Here is a 9305-nt window from a genome sequence, read left to right as displayed (position 1 = left end):
CTCACTCTTTTCCAGCTCTGGCCATACGAGCTGCTGGCTCCCCCTTTGCCTTCTGCCATGACTGAAAGTTTCCTGAGGCCTCCTCCTGGGCTCAAGTGATTTTCCTGTCTCGGCCTCCTGAGTAGCTGGGATTCCAAGTACCCACCATAATGCCCCGCTAAGTTTTGTATTTTTAGTAGAGACGGGGTTTCACCATGTTGGCCAGTCTGGTCTCGAACTCCTGACTTCAGGTGATCTGCCCACCTCGGCCTCCCAAAGTGCTGGGATTAAAGGCGTGAGCCACCGTGGCTGGCCAGGTATTTCTTTATAGCAGTGTGAGAACTGACTAATACAGTCAGTATTCAAAGATGTGACACCTTGCTAAAACGTGGCTTGTGCAGAGCCGTTGTCACTTTTGTTCACAGCAGCCATATTCTCATGTCTCGCTGTGCTGCTGTTCCTTCCCACGCGTCCAGAGTAACAACAACAACAACAAAAAAGAGCCTCCTCATCCCTCTCAGACTAAACCATCATTTGAGAATTAAAGAGTTTGATGACTGGCTGGGATCTGAGAAATGTACACAGATATATATTAATCCACAGAATACAACGCAACCAAGAACATGCAGAATAACGCACACGACGCTGGTGGGTCTTTGCTGGGGAGTCAGGGAGAGGGGGTGGGAGACACAGCTGGCCCAGTAACTGAAAAGAAATGAAATGGGAAGATTTCAGGGAAGCTTATATAGGCCAGAGCACACATGTATGTCCAAGCTTGAGGATTGGCAGGAATCACAATTCCAACTTGCGCAATAATAATTCACACCAAGCACTTCCCTGCATGCCAGGCACCATTTGAGGGCTTGGGGTGCATTGACTCATTGAGTCCTCACCATGGCCTTGTAGTAGGTGCCATCACATTCCCGTTCACAGACAGGACGACTTGAGCACAGGGGCCGGGTGCCCCATTGAAAGGCGGCACCATGACAACAGTGAGTTGAATAAACATGACTCCTGGCCTTCCTCCATCCTTATGATTTGTGCCTCCTGAAATCTGACAGTCCCAGCTGGCACATCGGGGGGGCCTAGGCCACAGTTTTGAGTGGGGAAAGATGGTGCAGAGAGGTCGGTTCTCCTCATTACACGGGGCCTCCTTTCTTACTTTATAAAAAGCCCATGCCACGTCATAATCGCCTAACATCAAAGTCTGATATGGTAAATTCTGCTCCTCCCCAGGGCATGATCTAGTTCCATGATGCTGGCAAAGCATTGCATTACCTCCAAATGCTACTGCACTGTATTTATCTCTGTACCGCTGAGCCACGCGGGGCTCTGGTAAGACAGGACAGGCCCTGGCCACAGCAATCACTCCGGATGCAGTCATTTTTATCAAAACAACGGTTGATGGCCTGAGATTTGACGACAGATATCCTAGGTTCAAACCTCAGCTCTGACACTTCCTTACTTGGTGGCCCAGCAGAGGTAAGAAGTTCCTCTTTCTCTCCCAGCCTGGGGTTTCATCGTTTGCAAAACAGGGGGAGTCCTGAAACCTGCTATTAGATTCATGACGAGGACTAAATCCGTCAGAACACTTGGCACGATGCCTGATGTATAGATGTTAGCTACGACAGCACTGCGTTGAATCCTGGCAGCCGTCATTTACATAACACACCATTATTTGGGTGCTGTTAAGGAAAAAAAAAATGCTGCAAATTAAAGGACACTCCATCAACTATAGGACATATCCCAATTTTGGAGCTAGTGGAATGTGAGAAAAATGTGTGTGTTGAGATGGGTGAGACAGTAGTGGGCTTGTTACAATTAATCACTGCCAGGACCTGGGGGCAGCGGTGGACGGTGCCTGACTGAACAGCACCTTTGAACATAATCAGAGGGTGAGGCTGGACATAAGATAGTAGGATAGGAAATAGAAAACAGCCCTCTGTTTTGAAGGATGGTAGCACTGCCTCCTACATCATCTTATTTCTCTGTCCTTATTTATCTTTTGCCCCAGTTTCCCCCAATTATTTATTTTTATCTTAGTATAGCTGATGTATTTTTGCAAGCCTCTTTAAATATTTCCTAGGACAATGTGGAGAGGTAATACATAAGCAAAACAAAATAACATATATCACAATGCTTTCTTTTAAGGTTGAAAAATGTCTCCCTGTATTCCTTCCATTTCTATTTTTAAGAGCAGGGATGGGAGGGAGAGGGAAAGAAGAGGAAGCGACAGGGCCGTGCTTCATTGTACTTCAGTAAAACAGCAGAATGGCGTGTTATTCAGCTATTATGCATAAATTATTAAGAGTATGCAGAAACAGGGAGCAGGAAACGCTTTGCCTGTTTCAATTATTTATTGGTCCGTAACTAACCACCCGAAAGCTCAGCCATGAAGCAACAGTGGATCATTTCCCACCACTCTGGTTGGCTGGAGGGCTTCCACTCTCTCAGCTGGCTCTTCAGTGCGACTGGGGGCAGTGGGGGATGGGACTGGGGGGCTCGGGGGGCTGGGGAACTCCCGGGCTGGGAGCTGGCAGGGCTGGGGGAATGGGGGCCTGGTGGGGCTGGGGACTAGCAGGGCTGGGGTCTCAGGGGGCTGAGAGCTGACAGGGCTGGGGGGCTGGGGGAGTTGGGGGCCGGCAGGGCTGGGGGACTAGGGGGCCGGTGGACTGGGGGCTAGCAGGGCTGGGGGATCTGGGGACAGATAGGGCTGGGGGCCTGGGGTCCAGGAGGGCTGGGGGCTGGCAGGGCTGGGGGACTGGGGGCCTGTGGGGCTAGGAGCTGGCAGGGTAGGGGACTGGGGGCCTGGGGGCTAGTAGACAAGGCTACTCCTCTATTCCCAGTCCTTTCTTTCCAGGCTTCTTCACAGCACAGGAGACTCAGGGTTCCAGGAGGGTAAGGACAAAGCTCAAAGCTCTGCAACCCCAGCTCCAAGACACATATGACATCCTTTTGCCACATCCTACGATGGAAGAAACTTCAAGGTAAAGCGAACCCACCTCTCAGTCGAGGGGCAGCAAAGCACTGGGGTGATGGGTAATGTTTGTCATCTACCACGTGAGACAATGTGAGGGTGGTGAGCTAGAATCAGGTAAAAATTTTAAAAAATTAAAATAGGCTGTCTAATACTGATTTTCTCCTCTTCACATTTCCTTAGATATTACAGGTTGAGCATTTCAAATCCAAAAATCCATAATTTGAAACCTTTGAGTGCCAACATGGAGCTCGAAGGAAATGCTCATTGGAGCATTTCCGATTTCAGATTTATGGATTAGGGATACTCACCTGGTAAGTATAATGCAAAATTCCAAATTCTGGAAAAATCCAAACTCCAGAATGCTTCTGGTCCCAAGTATTTTGGATAAGGGATACTCAGCCTACACTGATAAATCATTTTTCTTAAAAAAAAAAAAAAAAAAAGATTTCCAAAGATGTAGCTGATGTGAGCACCACGTCCTGGTGGCTGGGCTGCCTCTAAGCAGTGGAGCTGCTCTTGGGCTCTGTGCTAATGAGAAGATGGCAGAGACGGGGACATGGAGTGGGAGAAGGGGAAAGAGCTGCATGGCCTGGGATACCTGTGGACTCAGGAAGGAGGAATGATCCATCTGTCCACCAGTAACCACATGATGTTCATGATGGAACAGTTTCATGCTCCATCAACAGAGAATGCTTTTTGAAGAACCTCAGTCATCCAACAGTAAGAAGACCCAGTCAGGCAGCATTTGCAGGGCCCCAGGAGATCCAGGCACTGAAGGAGTCAAAACGCTTTCACCATTTGGCTAGAGGGGGTGATCTTCAGAAAATGATGAGTCAAATATGTGCCATTTGAACTCTCTTAGAAGGGACTCTCTTTTTCTGCCTCCTACATGGAGCCACTCAATATGTATAAATATCCCCAGAAAGCCCAAGCTTAGAGTTATGTTTAGAAATTCTGGCAAATTAGGATTGACAAAAACAGGAGATCCAAGGAAAATAGAATTATAGTGGGAGCACCAAAGTCTCAAGCAAATGACAGATATTATATGCAAGATACATGCTATATAGAGTGGGAAACATAAAAACAGACTTGTTAAAGGTGATCGCTTTCCTTAAATAACTAGTTAGAAAGAAAAATGTATGCTAATAGAAGATTAGAAATGAAAATGACAACATATTGTCCTAACTCAAGACCTTGTACAGATGCTAATGCATCATCACCATCACTGTCGTCACTGCCACCATCACCATCATCATTGTCACCAACATCACTATCACTGCCATTATCACCATCATCATCACCACCTCCATCACCATCATCATCATCATCATTGTCGTTATCACCTCATCACCATCATTATCATCACCACATCATCACCATTATCACCACCTTCACCATTGTCACCATCATCATCATCACCATCATCACTGTCACCACCACCATCACTATCATCACCATCACTGCCATTATCACCATCATCACCACCACCTCCATCACCATCATCATCATCATTGTCATTATCACCTCATCATCATCATTATCACCACCATTATCATCACAATTATCACCATCATCATTGTCACCACCATCATCATCATTGCTATCACTGTCACTATCACCATCACCATCATCATTGTCACCACCATCATTATCACCATCATTACCACCTCTATCACCATCATCATCATCACTATCACTGTCATTATCACCTCATCACCATCATCATCACCATCATCATCACCATTATCACCACCTTCACCATCATCACTGTCATCATCATCACTATTACTGTCATTATCACCATCACCATCATCATTGTCACCACCAACATCACTATCATCACCATCACTGCCATTATCACCATCATCATCACCACCTCCATCACCATGATGATCATCACTATCACTGTCTTTATCATCTCATCACCATCATTATCACCACCATCATCGTCACCATTATCACCACCTTCACCATCATCACTGTCATCATCATCATCACTATCACTGTCATTATCACCATCACCATCATTATCACCACCATCATCATCATCACTGTCATCATCATCATCTCCATTACCATTATCGTTATCATTATCACCATCATTATTATCATCACCATAATTATTATCATCACCATCAACATCACCACCATCACAGTCATCACCATCACCTTTGGCATCAGAAGCACCCCACATTGAAGTAAGCCTCCTGGGTGTCAGGCACTGTGGTAAGTGCTTTCACACACTGTTTCATCTGGGCTTCACAAAACTCTCACAGCTTTAACCTGACCTTTTGTAGATAAAGTCATATAGACTCAGGAAGTAACTAACTGGACCAGGATCAGCAGCTGGCCAATGTAGTTATGGGACTTGAGCCAGGGGTGACTGATTCCAACACCTGTATTCCTAACCACTGTGCTTCCCTGCTCTATAGCAGGCAGTGCCAAAAGTGCTCAGAGTTGGCAAAAATGAAAATGATAGAAAAAACTTATCCTCTAAGTATGATGTGCAGTGTACCTCTGTGCTGTATTTTATTCTGCCAATGGTTTAGTTTTTGAAAAGCAACCCATTTCATCTAAGCAACTTATTTTTCAAAATAAACTATCACCTATTCTGACTTAATAAGTGGCATACGCAAAGTTGAAACTAAAATCAATGGAAATCAGTTCATAAAATCTTTGGGAAAAATTGAAACAATCAGTAGTGACAAGGCTGGAACTGAAGACATATTTGGCTGGGTTGCCCTCACAATTTCACGCTGTGTAAATCATCCTTGTTTTCTACCACCCTGAGTTTATCAGGGACATTCTTGCCCTGTAATTCACCCTGAACCATCAGGCTTTACTTTAAAAAAAGTAATTAAGCACTGCCCAGATAAAAGAGATAATGATTTAGAATGCATTATACAAGGAGATTAGAATGTAGACACAGAAATCTCAATTAACCTTCTAATCTATAGGTCAGAAGGAGGGGTCTCTGAGTTACAAGGAGAATACAATGCCAATTTCCTACAGACCCCATGGAGCTGGTGACAAAATTCAGGTCACAGCTATTAGTTATAATAACAGGAAGAAAACAAAAGATTGTGCAGTTTATTTCTGAAAAGAGTGGTGCCCAGACAAAGCCAATCCCAAATGCTGAGCGTGAGGTGGGGTGAGAGACAGCCTTTCCAGCCAACTGCAAAATAACCTTTCAGTTTCCTAAAAATCACTTTCTAGAGGAAAGGAGGCATTGGCATGAACACATGTGATAAGCAAGGGGCACTTCTCAAGCCCAAAGCACAGTGTGGCGGTGGAAGTTCAGGTTCATGTCAAGGTGCATCCTGCACGGCTACCGAAGACTGTTCGACCTGGGCACAATGCCACAGGACCTCTGTCTCCCAACGTCCATTTTCCATGTGCTGGGAAGTGAGGATCCTTGGAAGAACTGTTTGGTTGGTAGCTTGGGGAGGTTATTGTTTAGTTCTCACAATCACTCATTCAAGGTCTTTGGCATTCTTGAGATGTGCTCAACTGTCCTTACAGATCCCCATGGTGCTTTCTAAAGATCAGCTGGAAGAGGGACGCTGGCTGCCCATCTTGGAGGTGAGGTGCTCAGAAGTGCTCAGCAACAGGCAGCCTGTGTTTGCCCCTAGTTCCTCCCATGGCCTCAGCCCAGAGGACAGGGCGAGTCTTTTCTTCTCCTGGGACGCTGACCTGAGCCTTCTCTGACTCCCTCCCACTCTCCAGTAATTTACCACCTCATCCCTGTCTCAGCCAGATCTTCAGAAAGTGGAGCCTCCATTTACTAGTGTGTTCTTAAGCTTGGGTGAAACCATGTACGTAGGTACTGGTTGAATAGTGTCCCCCAAATTCCACCTTATTTGAAAGGTGTTACAGATGTAGTCAGTTAACATGAGGTCTCACTGGAATTGGGTGGGTCCTAGGCCCGTGCACCTGGTGTCCTTGTGAGAGGGAGGAAGAGCGCGAACACACGTGAAGGCAGCAGGAAGACGGAGGCAGAGACTGGAGGGTGCGGCCACAAGCCAGGAGCACCGAGGGTCAACGCCACCACCATAAACCGGGAGACAGGTTCTCCCTCGGAGGCCCCAAAAGGAACCCACCCTGACCCCACCTTGACTTCAGCCTTCTGGTCTCCAGACCTGTGAGAGAATGCATTTCTGTTGTTTACGGCACGGTAGTGCAGCAGCCCTGGGAACCCATCACACAACTGAAAGTCAAGCATGAGAGTTTGCCCTGGCACGAGTCAACCTCAATCAGCCCAGAGTCCCCAGCTGCTTCACATGGAAGCTAGTGAGCCTGGCCCCCGCCGGCGGGTGACAGCCTGACTCAGAGATGTGACTGGGCCCTTGCAGTCCTCTAAGCAGGTCCCCTTGCCCACACACCATGCCAAGTGCTGTTTGAGAAAGACCCCACTGTCCCTGCAGCTCATTCTTGAACCTCTTCCCCTTGTAGGCATTTCACCTACATGTCCCTCATTGCCTTCTTCTAACTTCCTGTCCAAAGCCATCAACTCCCTGGTAATTAGCCTCTCAAGCATTTTAAAATATCCTTTCAGGGCTCCCCTCTACTTGTAGTATTTATAGCACAGCATCTGGCCATGGTAGATGTTTTATTAGTTGAATAAATAAATGAGTGGATAAACAAGCAAATGAGAAAGAAAATACAGTCATCCCTCAGTATGCACAAGAGATTGGTTCCAGGACCCCCGCAAATACCACAACCTGCAGATGCTCAAGATGACGTTGTGTGTGTGTGGATGATCTGCTCACAGCCTCCCACAGACTTTAAATCATCCCTAGACGATCTTGTAACACCCAATGCAATGTAAACACTGTGTAAATAGTTGCTATGCTGTCTTTTTATTTGTATTATTTTTTATTGTTGCATTGTTATGTTTTCTGAATATTTTGGATCCAAGGTTGGTTGTGGATCCTGCAGGTTTGGAGGCCCAACTGTAATACTCATCTATTTATAAAATAAGTTAGAGCTTCCATATGCACATGTCATCAGCAGGGGCCTCTTCCCCATCGCCCTTCCTTTCCTCTGTCTCCCATCCACCCACCAACACCACCCATGTTCTGTTGAAGGGGATCCAAGCCAACCAGTTACCGAAGCCAAAGCAGAGGGTGGAGTAGCTGGGAAGGCTCAGCCTTCAGAGGAAAGGGAGTTCAGTGAAAGGAGAACTCAGAAAGTACAGAATTGTTCAGAGGACATCCATTTCTTTTTTTTTTTTTTTTAATTTTTAGTTGACACATAATAATTGTACATATTTATGAGTTATTTAGTTAGTTAGTTGTTAGTTATTTTGAGATACAGTCTCGCTCTGTCACCCAGGCTGGAGTGCAATGGCGCTATCTCGGCTTACTGCAACCTCTGCCTCCCAGGTTCAAGCTATTCTCCTGTCTCAGCCTCCCGAGTAACTGGGATTATAGGCGCCCGCCACCACGCCTGGCTAACTTTTGTATTTTCAGTAGAGATGGGGTTTCGCCATATTGGCTAGGCTGGTCTCGAAATGCTGACCTCAGATGACCTGCCCACCTCAGCCTCCCAAAGCGCTGGGATTACAGGCGTGTGGCACCACACCCGGCAATATTTGATACATGTATATCATGTCCAATGATCAAATCAGGGAAATTAGCATATCCATTGCCTCAAACATTTATAATTTCTTTGTGTTTGGAACATTCAAAGACCTCGACTCTAGCTTTTTGAACATGTATAATACATCACTGTTAACTATATTTGGCTTACAACGCTATAAAACACTAGACCCTGTTTCTCTAGCTGTCATGATCTGGCTGTACTGGCTGTAATTTTCTATATATTAGCTAACCTCGCCCTATCCTTCCTCCTTTCCCAGCCTCCGATATTCACGGTTCTACTCTCTGTTTCTACGAGCTCACCCATGTGAATGAGAACATGCAGTATTGACCTTTCTGTGCCTCAGTTACTTCACGCAGCCTAACGTCCTCCAGGAGTGTCTGTGTTGCTGTGAAGGACAGGCTCTCATTCCTGTTTACGACTGAAATGGACCGTGTTGTGTATATGGACCCTGTGTTCTTTATCCATGGACCCATTACAGTTTCTTATTCTGCACTTATATGGGATTGCATACTGTCACAGCTCTGTCCAAAAGAGCAAACATCGTGCTTTCAGTGAATTTTTAAAATTTTCTGTCAGGTTCTATGCTATGCAGGAATACTCCTTAGGCCACAGGAGCCCAGGGAGTTTAGCTCCTGCCTCGTTGGCCAGCCGGTCATCACGAATACTGAATTCAGGTGCACGGCCATAGGAGCACATGGAGTTTAGCTCCTGCCTCATTGGTCAGGCCGTCATCATCAATACT

At 46.2% G+C, this 9305-nt stretch overlaps 1 long non-coding RNA gene across 1 annotated transcript; it reads left to right on the top strand.

Annotated features, from left to right (window-relative positions):
- Nucleotides 1-1276: 1276 nt before the first annotated feature.
- On the top strand, nt 1277-8733 carry LOC123573080 (uncharacterized). Its single transcript, XR_006697837.3, has 3 exons — nt 1277-1461; nt 2840-2966; nt 6883-8733. It is a non-coding gene; the product is annotated as an uncharacterized lncRNA (long non-coding RNA).
- Nucleotides 8734-9305: the final 572 nt, after the last annotated feature.

Source organism: Macaca fascicularis, chromosome 4 (assembly GCF_037993035.2).
Source record: "Macaca fascicularis isolate 582-1 chromosome 4, T2T-MFA8v1.1".
Lineage (NCBI taxonomy): Eukaryota > Metazoa > Chordata > Mammalia > Primates > Cercopithecidae > Macaca > Macaca fascicularis.
This window is presented reverse-complemented; position numbering and strand designations above follow the sequence as displayed.